This window comes from Corvus kubaryi, unplaced genomic scaffold, assembly GCF_017639235.1.
Source record: "Corvus kubaryi isolate FWS band 111438036 unplaced genomic scaffold, C.kubaryi_AGA036_p1.0 67, whole genome shotgun sequence".
NCBI classification, from domain to species: Eukaryota; Metazoa; Chordata; class Aves; order Passeriformes; family Corvidae; genus Corvus; species Corvus kubaryi.
Window position 1 is genome coordinate 5,880,050 of NW_024582055.1, and position 19,029 is coordinate 5,899,078.

At 41.0% G+C, this 19,029-nt stretch overlaps 1 long non-coding RNA gene across 2 annotated transcripts in view; it reads left to right on the plus strand.

Annotated features, from left to right (window-relative positions):
- The first annotated feature begins 7,274 nt into the window (after positions 1-7,274).
- Positions 7,275-19,029, plus strand: part of LOC121674280 — a 45,044-nt gene continuing 33,289 nt past the window's right edge. For both annotated transcript variants that reach the window (XR_006019512.1, XR_006019511.1), the window contains exon 1: positions 7,275-7,349. This is a non-coding gene — a long non-coding RNA (uncharacterized LOC121674280). The remainder of the gene's footprint in view (positions 7,350-19,029) is intronic.

A 19,029-nucleotide genomic window follows, 5' to 3' on the forward strand; every position in this document is an offset into this window, starting at 1 on the left:
ACTGTAGGGAATTAATTTTGGAATTTGCTGGTTGGCATAGAACAGGCTTAAAAGGATGAGAACAGAAGTGTCTTGGGGAATCTGCAGGAGTTAATGCATTGATCTGAAAGGATGTCACACAATCCCAGTATTTCACAGAGATTGACCAGCCTGCCCAATTATCTGTTTGCCTGCATCTGATGTGAAAAGTGCAGATTTTCCTTCCTGCTCCTCTCCCTTGCCACAGGCTTTGTGTAGAAACTGTTTCAGCTCTGCACAAAGATGACATTGACTGAAGTCCTGTGCTTTGACTGGATATGTTTCTCTAGTTCTTAGTCAGCAAAACCCTAAATGCATGGGGTTTTGTTTTCCCTGGCATTTAGGGTCTAGTGCCTGATTTTAAAGAAAGCTGATCTGGAAAATGGTTATTTAAGTGAAGCAATTTTTTGGGGAGCACATTCTGTTAGGCTTGCTGGCTTACTGGAAATGTCATCCCAGCTGGTGTGAGACCAGTGTAGAGTCAACAGCCTCTTGCTAATTCAGATGCTTTCTGTATCCTAGCCTTGCTTTTTAATACGGAGAGACTCTTGAATCTCTGCCAGGTGTCTGTTTGCATATAGCTCAAAATAAGACTGCAATAAATTATTTAGTGGCCACATTATAAAGGAAATGTATTTCCTGAGCCTTGAGAAAGCTGTGATCAAACATTACAAGGCAATGGGTTTGTCAGCACTGCAGAAGAGAAAGAGAGTTGGCTCTACACTTTAAAATTGCCCCTTGGAGTTTGCATCAGAACACTCCCGAGCTCCTTCTGTAATTCAGTAAATGACGTACACAGCTCAGTTACCTCCAGTGGTATTCAGAGTAAATCTGTCTCTAAAGAAGAGCAGAGGAAAGCAGGCAGACATCCATAGGTGGGGACTGCTGGTTTATGAAGGGATAAACGCTGCCAGCATGCTGTGCTCTGTGATGTGGGCTTCAGGAGACTGAGCTTTCCTACATGGAAATATCTGGGGTCTGGCAAAACGCCTTTTGCTCCAAGTCTGCCCTTGGGGACACTGGATGTAATGATATCACAGTGTTAGCCTGCATGGGCTCTGTTTAATCTTGCAGGGATTGGGGGACCTGAGGAAATCAATTGTGGTAGAGAAATGGGGTATTTGAAGATATTAGGAACAAGTAAAAGTTTGAACAAAAGCAGTCAAAATGAAGGAATTATTTGTACCAGAAATTGTTTTGTGCTGCAGAGGTCTAGAACCAGCAGTTCTCAGCTACTGTGTGCCTTAGAGAAAGCCTTGTATAAAGTCCTTCAGACCAGGAGTAAAGAAAAAATGTAATTATACATATTTTGGGTGATCATATCCTGGCTGAGGTCTCTTGGAGATTCATGGTCTAATGAGGAAAAAGTCACAAGGTTGCTTAGGAGATTTCTTGTTTGAAAACATTCCAAGCATAAAACTTAGCAAAATAAGATGAACTCAGGCTCATGAGATATCAACCTAATGGCAAACCTGGAATATTTTGTGAGTTTATTACTCTTTACAGGCACTGGCAGTGAAGCATGGAATTAGAGGCCAAACGTCAGTCTCATGGATATAACTCCTTATGCCTTCAAGAAACAGCTACAAGGTGGAAAAAATGAGGCATTAACTTTATTGCCTAAACATCTTTCCAGGATTTTTCAAACTATTATTTCCAAAACATCTGTCACAATAACATTCAAAATCTTCATGATTGTGTGAATCACTCATCCCCTGGGTGTCACTTAAGCTGCAGACATTTTGCATAGTAAACAAAGATTTTTTTTTTTTCTTGCCCTGTGGCTCTAACTATCCACTGTGATGCAAAAAGGAGCAAAATTCCTTTGGTGTAAAGCAGTGTTGCCATTTTATACTGGCTTAATTAAAAACCCCCAAACCTTCAAACCCTAAACAAACAAAAAACAACCCCCAAACTCAGTTCCTGTCTATCTTAGAGCAGAGATTTCTGAATGCAAATGTGTCACTAAAGCCATATCTAGTCACATCCTATTAAAGCATGCCTACAAAGCAGGAGACAAGCACATCGCAGATTTTCATGCACAGAGGCAATCAGAATATGGATGCAGATTCCTTTTCAGGTTTATGATGATCATCACTCTCTTTTGTGCAGGTTTAAAATATCTTGTCATTATTCTGGCCTTGGAAACCTGTTGCCATGCCATCCTTAACAGCTGTCAGCACTGGAATCACTTTGGCCAAAGTGGTGTTTATTGGTTTGTTGTGATGTACAAATCCTTTAATCTGCTCCTTTGCTATTCCTCAGGCAGCCTGCTCAGGGATCAGGGCTGCTGGTGGCTGGGGATTAGGTGACCCTTGGCACCCTGGTTGGTGTAACACAGCAGCATTTGAGATGTAATGTGGGAGCTTCAGAAAAGCTCTGCACCGATAAAACATGAGAGCTGGGCTGCAAGATGTTATCTTGTGTAACTTTCTGAAGTGGGGTTTTGATTTTCATTCATGCTCTTGAGCTCCGGGCTGCCATCTGTGTGGAGAACAACAGGAAAATGCAGCAAGTGTTTTCTCCAGCCTTTGGAGAGTGAAGTGCAGCACAGTGAGGATGTGGGTGGAAAGGCTCTGTGGCGAGAGCTGAGAGAGGTCGCTGCTGCTGAAGTGGAAGTGCCGCCCTTGAGTTCCAGGTTGCTGCAGAACAAACAGCTTTTCTCCCTGGCTGTGTTCTGCCATACTGGGGTAACTCTTTGAGCTGGCTCTTGTGCTGGGTATGGCACACCAAGGTATGCTCTAGGGCTGCATTTCTGCATGTGGGGTGAGACTTGAGCCTTCGAGATAGGCTTACAAGATCTTTTCCGTGAGAGCAAACTGAGGAGATTTATAGATTTAAAAGTCGAGAGAATCGCTGGCATGTTTTTTCTACTTGAAAGAATTCAGTGGTAGACAAAACAGAGCAGAGGAGGAATTGTAATGCTGTCTTCTGTGTATAGAACCACAGTGGTGGTTCTGCATTTGTTCTGAGAATGGCTTCCTGGCAAACCCCACCGAAGCCCTTCAGACACTTGATTCTGCATGTGCCTTTCTGTTTCCCAGGTTCCACTTGTGCTGCTGGCTGGATTTCAGTCTCTTTCCCAGCCTGTATTGTTCTGCTCTTGAAAACTTCTTCCTCTGGTGCTTGCAGAAATGCTGCAAAAACCGATCTGAGTAATCCCTTCCTTCTGGAGTGGAGTTCCTTCCACAGCTTTAGCCAGAACCTGGGCAAAGCATGACTTATTTTGCTGCTTAGTGATGGTGTTTAAAAGAAATGTCGTTCTGTGACTTACACCAAACAAATTGATTGCAATTAAATGACTGATGGATCCATGCATAGCAACCTGTGTGTCCCAAGAACAATAAGTTGTGTAACACATAGAAGAAAAGTAGAAGTGTATGAAGGGCCTTATTTTCCCTACTGTTATCATGGTGCAGGAGGTTGGTGCTTTTTCTCTTGTTTTTGTATGTCCAAAGTAATTTCATCATCTTTAGCAAATACTTCAGGCTCCCAGCTGTTGTACGGGTTGGAGGGAGAATTAAGTTTGTTCTCCTTAGCTGTTCTGCTCTTCCAAAAAGGGATTGCTGGTTTTTCAGAGTGGATAAATACAGGATCCTCAGGACCTCCAAGGTTTTCTGAATTCAGGTGGAGGGATTTTGTTTAGTGAAGGGAATTAATGAAGTACTTGTAGATCAGTGAGTGGCTTGCTGCCATGCCACAGGGTCACAGTGTGCTCTTGGTTTTGAGGAACAATTTGGGGAGCAGGTAAGGAATCTTCTAGTAGCCATTCATATGTGCTGAAGTTGCAGAGGGATGTACAATAGTCAGCATTTCCTTATATGTTGGGGCTCTCTCATTTAATGTGTTAAAGAAACATGAGCAACTTTGAAATGAAAGACCTTGTCTTAGCCAGAAGGACTTTTTTAATGATGAGGAAGAATCATGTCTATTTGGTTGACTTGTTGAAATTTAGAAAGTTTTACTTCTAATATTGAAAATATGAAACTTTTGGCCATTTAATTTACTGCTTACTGATAAGAAAGTGTGTATATGCTTCTGGCTATGGGGGGACTGCCAGTTTGCAAAGCTAATTTATGTGTAAGAAGATGACCTCTAGGTAGGAGTGATAGCTCAGGGCCAGAGATCTTGCTGTGTGGTCAGAAAACTTCACAGATAACTAGGAAAAGTGCAATTTACCACATAAAAATAAAAAAAGTAATCCAAGTGAGGAGAGGATAGATCTGAGGCAGAAACTTGGAAAATAAAGTAATGCAAAGAGAAACTTAAGGATAGGTGAGTAGATGGCAGCTGCAGTGTGGTGTAACAGCAACAGGAGCCATTCTGGCTGGTCTGGGAGCCTGGTTAGCAAGCAGGGAGCAAACCCTTATTCTACTAATACATCTTTGCAATTTAGAAGACTGGATTGTAGATATCATTGAGACAAAGATGTTTGGCAAACAGATGGAGTCTTAACACAAAGTGGAAGATAATGAAAGAACTGATGTGTTACAAACATTAAGCAGCAAATAGATGAAGAATAGATTTATTTGGCTACAGCCAAAATAATGGGATGAAATCAAGCCAGGTACAACATTTAGGATGAAATTTTCTCATGGTGAAAACTTAATGGCTTTGTAAATGGATTCCTGGGAAGCACTGAACCCTCCTTGTGGGGACTGTTTTAGAACATGTAGGGATGAAAAGCTGGTAAAGGTGTAATAAAGAAAACCAATCTTTGTTAAGAGAAAGGGATGCTGTAGATCTGTGATGAGGACTTTTCCCTGCTTAGGATAGTGGAGCAGCTTTCCAATAGCCTAAATGAGGAATGCTTTATTGGTTCAGTCTTATTCCTTCATTGCTCCATGACTTCATTTTTAGAGAAGTCTGGAGCAGAAAGGCCACACGCAGTGATTGCTCTGAGGCTGCCAGAGTGCCTGAGAAACAGCCCCAGGAGGTGCCAAGGCCATCCTACAGGGAGTGCTGGGCATCATAGTGGGGGAAGATTCTTTATGCAGCTCTAACCAGGACCATCATTAAAATTTGAAACTTGGATATCTGTTACTGGATTTCATTTCAAAATTCAGATTGTGCTCATTGGACTGGTTCATGAAAGCCCTGATGCTGAAAGCCTGTTTTTAACACACAGTGAATGGGTCTGTTGGGAAAGATTCCCACTTGCAAGCTCTGCTGGTAGTGATGATGAGTGGCTGTTCTACCCATTAAATTGATCAAGTGTTGAGTTATGTGTAATTTCAAAAGCTGACTTGAACCTCAGCAATGTTGCTCTGGAGGGAAGTGACAGCCCTTCAAAACAAGTATTTTATTATCAGCATATTGAAGGATTATTTAGTGATATGACATTTACAACTCTCTAATGGTAGTTTTAGGGCAGTGACCTCATTATAGCATTCAGGATATCTTCCTTTATGGGCCATATTTATGGGAAGCTCATTGATGGCATACTAAGAATGCACCAAAAATTAACCTTTTTCCGTTCATCTGTTCTAGAACTTTCCTTCTACTTGCATTTCCAGTACTTTCCTCTCAAACATTATTTCACAGAAGTTATATTTTCCTTTGTTGGAACTGTAAGCACAAAGCCTGTACCTGGTGCAGGAATGTAAACAGCCCCACTGTTTCAGTTCTGGAAGCTGGAATGCTTCCCCAGTGCTGCAGTAATGTGATTTGAGCAGTCATTAGAATGTTATATACTTGTCCTTTTCCTTTCTAGCCCCTCTTGGGAAGATCCCAGCAATCTGTGAACCTACCTCCCTTTGTATCTTACAGCAGTTTGTTGATTACGTTATACTTGTTTTGTTTTGTAGAAAACTGTTTATATAATTTCACTTAGCCTGGGATATTCTATCCTTGAGGGGGAACACTTGGACTTGAATTATTTGCTGGATGAATCTCAAGGTGCATTCTTAATTCAAGTCCTGTGTTTAATTTAATACTGGGTGTACTAGCTTGAAAACTTAAAAGGAAAATTTGGGTTTCATTTTCAAAGAGCTGTTCTAGGCATACATTTGGTGTTCCTGCCCCCAAAGCCCATCCCTCTCCCTTGTTTCTTCTGGTTTTTCTTTTGTATCACCTTTGATACATTTAAATCATAGAATCACAGAATGGCCTGGAAGGGACTTTAAAGATCATCTTGTTCCAAGCCCTGCCATGAGCAGGGACACCTTCCACTAGACCAGGTTGCTCAGAGATCCATCCAACCTCGCCTTCAACACTGCCAGGGATGGGGCATCCACAACATCTCTAGGCAACCTGTGCCAGGCCCTCACCAACCTCACAGGGAACAAGTTCTTCCTAGTATCTAATCTAAAGCTACTCTGCCAGTCTGAAGCCATTCCCCCTTGTCCTGTCACTACAGGCCCTTGTAAGAAGTCCCTCTCCATCTTCTGGTAGGCTCCCTTCAGGTACTGGAAGGCCACCATTAGGTCACCCCAAAGTCTTCTCATCTCCAAGAACAATCCCAGTTCTCTTTCCCTATCCCGATAGGAGAGCTGTTCTATCCCTCTAATCATCTTGCTGACTGGCTCCAACAGGTCAAAGCCCTTCCTGTGCTGGGGACCCTAGAGCTAGATGCAGCACTGCAGGTGAGTCTCACCAGAGCAGATTAGGAGGATTTGGTTGCAGCAAAGGAAAGGGCTCATTAGTTTGTAGTAGTTAAGCTTGGTTTGTGATTTGTATGAGCCACAGAAGGAAGGGGTAGATTTGACTGGAGCAAAATTGTGCCTTGGGCATCTCATTCTGCGGAAGGCAGCGGAGACAGGGAAGCCCTGTGGCACAGAGCCCACACCAGGCAGTGATTTCTGCTTATCAGGCTCACATAGAACAGCGCCCTTGGCTTTGACTTGCATTTGGTTTCAGTGTACATTTCCCAGAGCAACTGTCCTCTTTGCCACTGCTGGCTGTAAATACTGGGAGAGGAAGAGCAGAGGAGGAACGCAGGTGGTCATGGACTGCTGGCTCTCACTGGCTTGGGGTTGCTATAACAGCACTTGCTGTGATTTGGCACATGGACCTAATCTGAAGTGGGCTGCAATCTTACAGTAATTGCCTAAAATGAATTAAAAGGTACAAGCCCAAGATAATTAAAATGTTCCTCTGGAAACCATAGAAACCCCTTCTTTAGTATTGCTGTGATATTCTGATAATGGATTAACCAGGGTTGTTTGTGTGAAGAGTTTTCCCAGCCCCCAAAGGATGCCCCGGGAGCCTTGTTTGCAAATGAGGTGATGAGGTGCTTTCTGCATATATTTCCTTCCAGGCTGGAGACTGACCTGGAGCTCTGCCACACAGCTTTGCCATTAGAGAGAATCTCTTGCTGAGGGTGAGTTTGGGTGAGTCCCAGCACTTTTTGTGTCCCCTTCAGGCAGGTGATAGAGTTTTCTGAAAGCGAGATGAACTGCATTTCCCTCAGTCAGTGTTACAGTGAGATTGGCAACAGACCCAGCCTTAAATGTTATGGACAGCTGCTAAAGCCAAACCTGGGATGGGAAAGGGAAGTGGGACACCTGCTGCATTCAGTTCAGACTTTAGGGGAATCTCCTGTGTACAGAAAGCCTGAATATGGAATGCAAAACATCTCTGTGACACCCATTCATCTCTGCAGGTTTAGCCCTCATCTGCTGATGTGCCAAATACAGCATGGGGAGGAGAGGGGCTTCCTGATGAGCATATCCCAAATGATTCAGTCTGCTCCACAGGATTTTATTAGTCACAATGAGTTTGAAAATGGTTTCATCCTTCCAAAAAGCCAAAGTGGTGTTGTGTATTAGGCTGTGTACAAAACCCAAATGTCACAGGGCTTTGTCTGGCTTGGGATGTTGTCATGGGGCATTAACGATTCTGCCTGAGAGTGCTTGTAGGGGAAGCAAGACATGGTACTTGCTGAGAATAGGGAGAGAATTTAAAGTAAGGAAAATGTAAACACCAGTATTTGGAGTTAGAATGGTGAGCTCTGGAAGAAGCAGGGGGAGTTTTAGGAGTGTGGGTAGTTGAAATATTTACGTAAGTAATGCATCATTTATGTGAAAAATAACCAATTGGATGTTTTCTTTCACAGTAGCTAAAATCCCTCAAAGACGTATCAGGTTGTGTTCACTGCTGCCTGCTGAGTTAGGATGACAGCGTAAGTGGCAGAGGATATTTGGGGTTTGTGGGGAAAACAAGGTACTTCAGAGCAGCCTGGTTTTACAGCAAGACAGGGACAGATCTGCTTTCCCTGCAAGTGAGAGGTGGCTCCCTTTCCTGAGCTTTCAAACAAGAGGCAGGGGAGGAAAGCAAGCCTACATATACTGTCTGACTAAAGAAAGGCAGCTAGTGAGCATTCATGGAGGGGAGGCCTGGGGTTAGATTTACCCTGTTTCCAAAACAGCTGTTAAGGTTTTGTTTTCTTCTTTCACATAAACTTGTGGGTTGCTGGATTAATCCCAAGGCTTTTTGCTCTGCTCAGTGCCCTAATAAACATATAAATTAGCTCATTTCCTAAATGTTCCTTCATTAGCAATGAGCTCAGTTAAATAAAAAGTATCACATACACGTTCACTTAAAGCTTCTGTTGCTCACACTAGGACTGCTCAAGTTCCAGGGTGGGAATTGCTCACCATCTGCTGTGACGCGATTGATACACAGCAGGATCTGCTCCAGACTCCGCAGTTTATGAATTTTCTTAGCTTTTTTCAATCATTGAAGACTTGGGTGTGCCACATCTCTTAGAGGAACAAGAGTTAAGCTTTCCAGGTGGCAGAAGCAGGGATGGTGAGGGCACACCCTGAGTGCCCTGCTGAGAACTGGGGAACCATGAAGCCCAAATGCTGTGCAGCTCAGAGCTGAAATTACCAAAAAACACAGGTCTCGTGTTTTGTACCTTGCCAATCACTTACTCAGTGCCCAGTTAGTCATCCCTCTGTACTTCATGTACTGATTTACACTTGTGCAGTGTGGCTGTAAAATATTTCAGTTCTTTATGGTTTGTAGTCATACACTTACAGATAATTACACACGGTACAGAGAAGTAGAGAACTAAGACAAAATGTGTGCTGATGTAAACAACTTGCCAATTAAATTTTAAACAGGAAAATTTATTAATCAAAGTAACTATGGACAATTAGAGACCAAAAATGGCGATCTGCCAAACTACAAGGCAAAGGAGCAGCGCTGAGTACCTACCCACAGGTCAGGCACGGCCAGAGGCACGCCACAAAATTGGGGAGATACGTTTTATACCCCGGAGCTGAGTATAGCTCCTCCCTTGACTCCACCCTCTTAGGCTATTCTGGTTGGCTCGTCTGCATCCAGGGTTCTTTCGCTTGGCTCGTAATGGTCCAATGGGGTTTTCCCGCTGTCTCCCCTTATGCTAACTGTGATTGACACCCGTACCCCTCCCTGTTAGCAAAATCCAGAAACTTCCGTGATCAACCCTTAATACGTAAGTCCCATCCCTAAACAACAACGACCATCATTCAACATCAACTTACGTTATAATAAACTCGATAACCTTCCAGCCTAATCAAAACCCTCGTTAACATATAAATGAACCCATTATCTTCATAATTCTATTAACAAACTCATTAGACAAAAGCCAACTCTCTGTTCATGTTGATAACATGCTATTCCTTCCACTGTGCTGGTGCTGCCAGGTAAGGTAGATAAACCTCAAGGAAAAGTTTCTGTTGAAGGTGAATGCAGGAACAAGACATTTTAACTCTGTGATTGTGACTTTGATGCTTGTACTCTTTCCTCTGAATTTAATTGCCATACTTCTGTCTCATCTTCCGTTGGTTTTGTCCTGCACTTGTAGTGAAACATGATGGAAAAATAAATCAGTGGAACAGATTCTATGCTAACTCTTTCTGTTGTAAAATATTTTGTGGAATCTGTCACTCTTCAAAGTAGTTTAATATAACCTGGTTCCATCTAAATTACGTTAAAATAGCCCTTTTCTGTTTTGTTCCTCTTCTGTGTAATCTTAAATAATTTTCATTGCCTTTGTACCCATTTCTATACAGCAATTTTCCTCACTAGTAAAATGAAAGCCACTTACAGTTCTGAATTGAAATAATAGTTCAGTACTTCTGAAAAAAGGTTGAGGCGTTTCTTTTGAGATGGGGTTTTTGTTTGTTTGTTTGGCTGTTGTTGACATTTTCATTCAGAACAAAAAAAAAAATCACTATTAGAATTTCCCATATGGCAGGAGATCCATCTTTTTGAACAGCTCAAGTATTTATTTAGCCTTTCAATTAAGACTCTTGGAATACTGTAGTTACCAATTGTAAAGCTTAGTGTTGCTAGTGTATCTTTTTAAAGGGGATAATATGGATCTTCTCGATTACATTTTAATTGAAACTAATTTGGAAACCTCTACATGAAGGGCATGGTAAAATACCCTTCCCAAGGCTGCCATTTTCTCATAGCCAAATACAGGTTAGCAGGTGCTCTGGCAAGGAACAGCAGTGAAAGCCATTATTGGGTGAATAATGCTGAGGGATGGCAAAGTTCCCTCCTGGCAGAACAGGGCCTCCTCTTCCATTGTCACTTTTTCTCTGTATGCACAAGTCTTTATTTCTTGCTCTTTCAAATCTTGATTATTTTATTTATAGAGGGTTTTTTTCCCCCTCATTGTTCTATTCTGAATAGAATATCTTATTCCAAGTAGAACATTTTATTTGGAATAGCTGTAGCCAAACAGAAGGGCTGGAGAATCTGACCTACTAATTCTCCATCATTTCGCTTTGTGCAATTGTTTATATTTTCAAAAAGAGGCAGCAGAATGATGCCCAATACATGTGTAGTGGGCTGTATAATTTTTGCATAAATAGGTGACATGCAAGGAATATAAAAATCCATCTTATGTTTACCACCTAAATGCTTTCAGGTATGTGGTTCTTTTTCTTTATAGCATGTTTAACCTTTGTCTTCAGTGCCATGGAAGTATTACAGCAGAATTTAACAGGGGTGGGCTGCAATGGCTTTTATAACCAGAGCTCCAATATTAATTATTAATTAATTAATAATTATCTAACAATTAATTATTAATAAATAATCAATTAAAAGTTCCTTATTAGTATTTAACTGGATAGTTAATGACTGAGGTCAATATGACCATTTTCAGAACTAGTTTTTCTGGTAATCTGTAAGATTTCTAGAATCTGTCCCTTCTGTATGTGTGATCTGTTAGTCTGTGTTCCTGGTACCTCTGCCTGCTCTTCATAACTGCACCTCAGGACCAGCTGCTTGGAAATGCTGCTGGTCCCACTCATGAATTGGCATGGCAGTTTTTCATTTGCTAATTACACTTTTTCAGTCCCCAGCTCTCTCTTTCTCTTCTCTGGCATAGTTCTGTCATTAACATGTTCAGGAACCTGATTTTAATATCTTTATTTCCCAGTTATGCCCTGTGGGCGGCTGGTTTAGTCTCAATTTACATTTTGTGTAATTAACTCTGAGCTGTAAGGGCACTGAGCAATTCACTCATGTGGCAGATGCCACTTTTCAGATGATGTGCACTTGGCTGGCACAGAGCTCATGTTTTGTTTGTCTGGGGGTTCAGCAGCCCCAGTCCCAGTGCTGCCAAAAGTGGGAGTTAGTGTTTGAGGGGTGAAGGCTGGAGATTTGGAAGCACTGGAGTGTGAGGAGGGAGGTTGCTGCTGGTAGGGAAGAGGGGTCAGTGGCTGGTGCCTGACCAGACAGGAGTCAGGCAGCAGACAAGGCACAGGGGTACAGTTTGGTGCTACAGGATTTGGGAGCTAACAGGATCACAGCTGTGTGTTTAAAGGCTTGCTGGCTCTGAGGAGGCCGGATTCTGGAAAGCAAAATTACCACAGTACAAGTGGGGTGCAGGGTTATGGCTAAACCTAGAGATAAATGTGGGAGTGTTGTCAGAGGCTGTGAAACAGGGGCTATTTGGTTCCCAAGATTTTATTCCATATCATTATTTGTCTCCTGGTGGTTCAAATAAAAATGATACCTCTCCTTAAAAATCATTTTTGTTAGCGTAGGCTGGTATTTCCAGCAGAAGCAGTGAAATAACAGAAAAACCTTGTTGCTCAGTGCAGCAGGGTAACTTGTGGGCGAGTCATCCCTCATGTCACAACAAAGAGGAACTGGTCATTATTTTCTGTGGGCTTGCATTCACAGGGCTTTGAGGGTGTGTAGATGGAGGAGAGAGCAACACCAGAACTTCTGAGCTGTTCCTTCCTGCCCAGTTCAGTACAATGCCTTGCTTCCTTGAGGTGGCCCAGTGCAGCCCCATCAGACATGAGCCACAAGCCTCCTTCCAATGTAAGGCATGGGTTTTGATCTCAGTAATGGCATTCTCCATGTCCATCTGACTAAGTGGGTCCTGTGAGGGCTGCAGAGGAGGGAATTGGCTCTTCTGGCTTAATCCAGTGCCTCTGACATGGGTGCATAAAGATTTTCAATGTGCAGATTAATGCCAACCTACTGCTCTTTCTAAGCTTTGGGATCAAGTGGCAGGAATATATGAAAAGAGAGAAATGAATTTGCAGGCTTCAGAGAGACAAGTGCAATTGTTTGTATGTTGTTTGTAATTGTTTGGGCTAAAATTGATTCCTAAGGACTCAACACAAACTTTGCCTACTCTGCTGTGAGCATTCAGAAAGTTTTTGTCTAGCTTCCAGTAAGAAAGTTCATGTGTAATTCCAATTAGAAATTGTTCTAGGGTGCTGTTACTAATTTAGTAACCTGTGGTAACTGTGAGCATCTCCCAGCTACTGTTTACTGGCAAGCCTTGTATTTATTAGCTAATGGCAACTCTGAAAATTAACAGGCTTTGTCATTTCACTTCTGAGTTTGTAAGGAATAAGAGATTCATCTTTCCAAAGAACTAAGGAGTGGATGCTGAAACATGCTTTATATATGTAATTTCATCTGATCTCTCAGGATGAAGTGATGCATCTGTTAAATTAGCTCTAGTCAGCTCTGGTCACCTGGTTCTTGCTGTCTAAAATTTAATGTTGAATGATGGAAACATTATATAAGGAGTGAATGCAAACAAGGTTTCCAACATCACGAAAAGCCAGTGTTGCTTCAGAGAGAGAGAGAGAGGGAAGAGCAAGGCAAAATGACAGCGTGAAGACATAAAGTGAGATGAACTACAAATTTCAGTGCAATCAAATCTTGTTCTCCTGACACGTTTGAACATTTGCAAGAAGATAAAACAAAATCTCAATTTCAAGTTATGTAAGAGATGCAGAAGTAATAGCTCAGATGCAGCACATTTCAAGGAATTGATTTCCAGCCAAACTGTCTGTTACTATAAAACACCGGCAGATACAGGACACATTTCTGCTACTTTTCATGAGGTTTGTATAGTTTTGTTTTGTTTTTAATAGTAAACCACAGACACTTTTATGAGATCACAGTGTTGTGTTGTGCAGAGTTTGAAGTCAATATCCAGCAATTGATCTTGTCAAAGCTCAAAAAAGCCTTGAATTCTGTAGGAGTTCTGATATTCCAGGACCCTGTTGAAAGAGGAGACTAGAAGTAAACTAGCCTTATGACAGGAGTATGGTGTTACTGTCTCTGTGTGAGACAACAAGTGTGCTTAAGTAGTTGCCATGGATATGCTCCGGCTCAGCTTGTGGCTGGGGAAAGGGTTGGATGTAAACAGGGGCTGGCACTCCCTCAGAGGAGTGTAAGTACATAAAAACTGCAGGTTTTGTCTGCACTTTAAAACTGAAAGTAGCTTCCAGTACTCGTCAAGTAAAGTTGGCCTCGTCTCACTTCAACTTTCTGTTGAAAAATTCATTACATATGGAAATATATATCTTCAAGCAAAGAGAATTAAACTAGAAAATATAGCATTAAGAGTTGCTTTTTGTCCAGGAAGGCTAATAAATATGTCCATTGTCTTCTCCTGTGCATAGCTGATAGAAATTCCACACATTTGAATGCCACCAATGAGATTTTCTTGTGCTGTAACACTGGGAATTTGCTATCCTGCTCCCAGACTTTCACTGTGGGGGCAGTGGAACTGGCTGCTGTCAGGGCTGGCATCTGCAATTCCAGTCAAGGGAGCTAAAATTGTCTCTCATTATGATAGTATGGCTTTGTAGTTTCCTGCCTGACACTTAAAAAGCTAATTATTGCTAAAACACAGCACAGCAGAAGAGGCAGAGGAGCTCATGAAACATGAATTGAGACTGAGTGTCACATAGATATCAATGGGAATAAATTGCTTGTTGTTCTGATGCAGCTAATTGGTATTTCTGTGAGGTATTTCTTCACTCATTGAAATATTGAAAGTGAAATGTTATTATTAAGATGGTTTTGTCTTTTTTTGCCAAATCACTCATTGCTTTGTAGCCTGCTACAGAAATGCAGCTCTCCCACACCTGGAGTTTGCACTATAGTAGCACCTATTGTGTACTTTTTAAATTTGTATCTGATCTAAACAGGAGGGAAAAACATTTTTTCCTTGGTTTATGTCTATATTCAAGATAATGGGATTAAAAAGGATGTCCTGGATGACCAAATCCTGGTCCTTACTGTCATACCCACCACATCCTACAATCCTCTTTGTAAATGTATTTATTCCATCTTAGAAGTGGCTTACTGTCTCCATATCCTTTTCTCCTGACTGTCCCAGGACATTATTGCTCTACTGATCCTCCTAATTTTCAGTTTAAAATCAGCCACTGGATTCCCATTTCTTGGGAACTGCCTTTCATCTTGAGGAGCACTTACTGCTCACAGGGTTTTACGTATTTGTGGAAAGTAGTCGTGTCCTGCCTCCCACTCCCTAATTTACCAGGCTGACTGCACAAGGGCAGTCTTTAACTCTCCTTTTGGTGAGGTGGCTGCTCTGCTTTCCACCCCTGATCACCATTTTAGCTTGGATTCATTTTTTTCAGTATGGATGACCAGGACTGCAGAGTGCCAGCTCTAAAAGAACACTGAAAATCAAATTGCCTTTCATTTCTAAGAGTTTTGGAATGCACTGTCTTCCAGCATTTGCTAATCTTGCCAGAGATTTGTAAGATGCTGAACAAAAATATGTATGTCATGGAAAATAGGTGCATGGCTTGTTGCTGAGATGGGAGATAGTATTTCCTTTACGCATTAAGGGGGGAACAGAAAATGCTGTCCCCGGTAAATGTGAAATATATCTGTATTATCAGTAAGCTTTCAAATTACAATTTTAGCCATTGAAGCAGATAACAGTTTTTCTTAAGATGAAATTGAATGCATGGTTTTATCTCTTGCTCGCCAGATAGAGCTGATTCCCTGGAATTCCTGTTTTCAGCAATATTATCTGGCTTCTCAGCCACATTCTTTGCAGAAAGGGTGGTGTTGCAGGAAAGGCCAGTCTGGTTGCATCATAAGACTCAAGGGGCAACTGGAGCTCACTCATCAGCTAAATCATGTCAAAGAAATACTTCTTCCCTCTCTTCACAAACTTCAGTTTCTTGGGTTTCTGAGATTCAAGATAAGCTTATCTTATTTCTACAGCAGTGTTTTCTTCTACGCTTACAAATTAAAAAAAAAAATCACTTAGCCCTGCTAGGCCTCGAAAAAAAAGGTTTGATTTTTAAAGAGAAGTGTCTCTGGTTTCTCAACAGTACACAGCTCTTCTCAGAGCCCAAAGTAGGCCCAGATTACAGTAAGAAATTATTTGTGAATAAGCAAGTATTGAAGCTGTCTCTAAAAGTAATCCCACCAGTAAAAAAAACCTCCACCAAACCCCGAATGTGGCTCTCTTGGCAAAGAGAACCAAGAAAATTGCCCCCAAGCCCCCTTAATAGGATGAATGCATAACTAGAAAAATGGTAACTAGGACGTTTCTCTAAGTAGATCGTTTACATGAAGTTCATGAAGAAAGTTTTCAGGAACTTCATGCATTTTACCCAGACTTCCTACCTGACTTACTGGAAAAGCATTACTGAAATTAACCTGGGGTTGATCTCTTGATTCTCTCAGAGGGGCTGTGACTGCGCAAACTCTCGCTCCTTGGGCTGTGTTAATTTCACATTCCCGTGTGGTTTTTCTGTATGGCAACATCAGGATGAGTCACAAGAAGTACAAAAGATAAACCTGAATTGAACCCAGTCACAGAGACAAATTCAGCTCCTTTTATAGCAATTGATTAGAATCTCTCTGTGATATAAAGAATTAAGATAGTTTAAATACAGTACTAGCGCTTTTTGGCTAGTAATGAATTTCTGTAATTCCCTAACATTTCAAACGTATGATTGTTCGGCATATGAAGGAAAAATAGATGAAAATGTGGTAAGTGGTGATTATCTGCACTTCTGTTTTCTCTGAGAAAAAAATGTCTGAAATGGTTGTTAAAAAGGACAAAGCTGTATCAGCTGCCAATCACATGCTAGTAAAAGACTAAACTAATTGTTCAGAAATAAGGCATACATTTTGTGGTGGATTATGTTAGGGGGGTTTGGGGTTGGTTTTTCTTGGTTTATTAAATTTTTTTAAAAAAACTTAAACTCGAGGAATGAATTCTCAAAATCCTCACGTGGTTCTTTGCTCCCTTAGTGGTTATGGGCCGATTTTCCATGACTGTAATGAGGGCTGAAACAACCTGGAATAATGGAATGGAGTGTGTCATTTACTCCTTGAAAACTGCTTTTGGTGGCTGCATTTCTGTGAGCAGCCAGTCATTCTGTTTGTAGGGTTCATTTTGATGTTGCCCCACACAGTTACATACAGCATCAGTAGTTGCACTTTTTCTTACACACTTACAGAATCTGATCATCCTTATGCCAATTTTGGATAAATTTCAGTGAAATTAATTCTAGTTTATACATTGCTCTGTAATCTATTTGATGCTATTCTCAAATGGCATTGAAGAATTTAAAGCACTTTAAACCTGAGCTGGGTAATCTCTGCGTCGTGACTGATTTATTTTTCATTATTTTTATCACATCAGGTCAGCTACAGAACATACATTAATGTCATAAACTTTAAAAAAATGGTTTTCTGGCTTATTCATGAAAGTTTGTTATGAATACTTGATGCATTTTCCGATGCTCTTAGAATGATTTCTACAAGCAGTAATATAGATTGTATGTCCCTGAGAACAGAGGAGTCTAGAAGCAGTCAGCAGTAGGATTGTCTGCTGCGTAAAGCTCTATTCTGGGTCAGATTTTGAAATATAGATAAGGAACCATCTTTCAGAAGTTACTTTTAATTTGTATTTTGTTTGGACTTCAGACTCTCAAGAGCCCTGCTTCTGGCAACTTGTAAGTTTTCAAAAAGATTGTTTTCAGAATATTTCTCAACAGAATAAATTTCATTAAATTTTTTAAATAAAGCTGCTTGATTCAGTGTTAGCTTTTACACATAGGGGCCCCAGCTCTACCAGCAGACTGCATTTGACAGTGGGGGCTGTGGAACAGCAGCTGTAGATTGTTCCCATTGATAAAACCCAAGCACCAAGGGAACACTTAGTTGCTCTTAGTTACTCTTTAAAACCTTTCTTGCTTTCCTTTTTGCTAGAAAATGTAGTAAGAATTGCTGTCGTTGAAAGGCTTCTACATGTCTTGCACAAAGATCAAGGCCAGTTTATCTGCTTCATTCTTACTCTATAATTAATTTTAATTAACTTGAGTTGCAGTATGTAAAATACAGGTAAGATGAAAAATGTTTTCTAATTCACTTTCTATGCTTTACATTGGATTAGTTTTCTTCAGTTATTGGATGGATGGAAAATGACTTATATCTGTAAAATTTAATCACATGTTGCATATTAAAGTAGGAAAAAAACCTGCTCAGAGAAACACAAAAATTGAGTGGATAAATATTGATAAATCACTGAAAAACAATTTTTCGTTTAATTGCATGCAAAAATTCACTTTAAATTTAGTAGACAGCCAGTCTACCACTGTTCTGCTATAGTGTTTTCAATTACAAGAACTTGTCATTCACAACATTTTACAATTAAAACTTGCATAACATCCCAAAATCACAGAATTTGCTTCCTTTACTGAGAAATATAATACAAAGCTGCATGGCCATTACCCTTAACCTGTGAGGTTCTGCGCGTGCTACCCCTTATGACATGGAATTTGGGAGACTAATGTGCTTTTAAGCAGAGACACCATTTTGGGAGCCTATTTTTATTAATACAGTGAAATGCTATTGTGAGCACATGAAGGGAAAAGTCTACTAAGTCCGTGGAGAATTTTGTTCCTGGAATTTCAGAGAGTGTGCAATAAAATATGCATCTCTAACAAGAAAAATATCTGGGGAAATAAAATCAATGACTGAAAAGAGTGCTGAGGCTTTCAAGTACAGGAAAGTACTTGAGTAAAGTAAAGTTTTCTTTCAGATTAATTTGATAATAAATTAGGTCTTGGTTTGCTATGGTCAGAATAAGATAAATCAATGATGGCTGAATCAAGTTACAGGGTAAGATTTGTCATGATACAAATACGTGTATCTCCCTTTCCTGGGGTTAGTTTAGTTGGTACAGTCTTAATGTTTCCTGTTGTGCCATGTGGGCCGGCCCATAAAATGCAGTTATTTCCCACTGATTCCTTTATTTCTACCCTGGAGATTGTACCCGCCCCGCCCAGCACCGACAGCAGGCACAGACTGTTTCCTGTACGTCCCATTTTCACGTGCAGCATCTCAGTGCTGGTGTGAAACAGCTTTACTTACCCTGACAACTGAGCATGCTGAAACTCAGGACACTGCTGGATATCACACTTTGCCTGCCCTGCACATCTCTTGCTGGAGCTGATATGGCTCAGGGCAACAGCAGAACTAAAGCTGATAAGCTTTGCATGTCCTGAAGGGATGTGCAGTTAAGGCAACAATTTTGTAGAGGATGCTGAGGTAGTAAATACCTGGTTGTAGTGGTTTGGTCCAAAATACTCATTACTGTTTAGCTGCTGTGAGATAAGAATTAGGAGAAATGCAAAACAGGCACCAAACTTGAAAGAATATAAAGAAGTTTATTAACAGACCTAAAAGAAGAAAAAAATTATACCACCTTCAGAACTCTCCTCCTCCCCTCACCTTCCTCCCTTCTCCCAC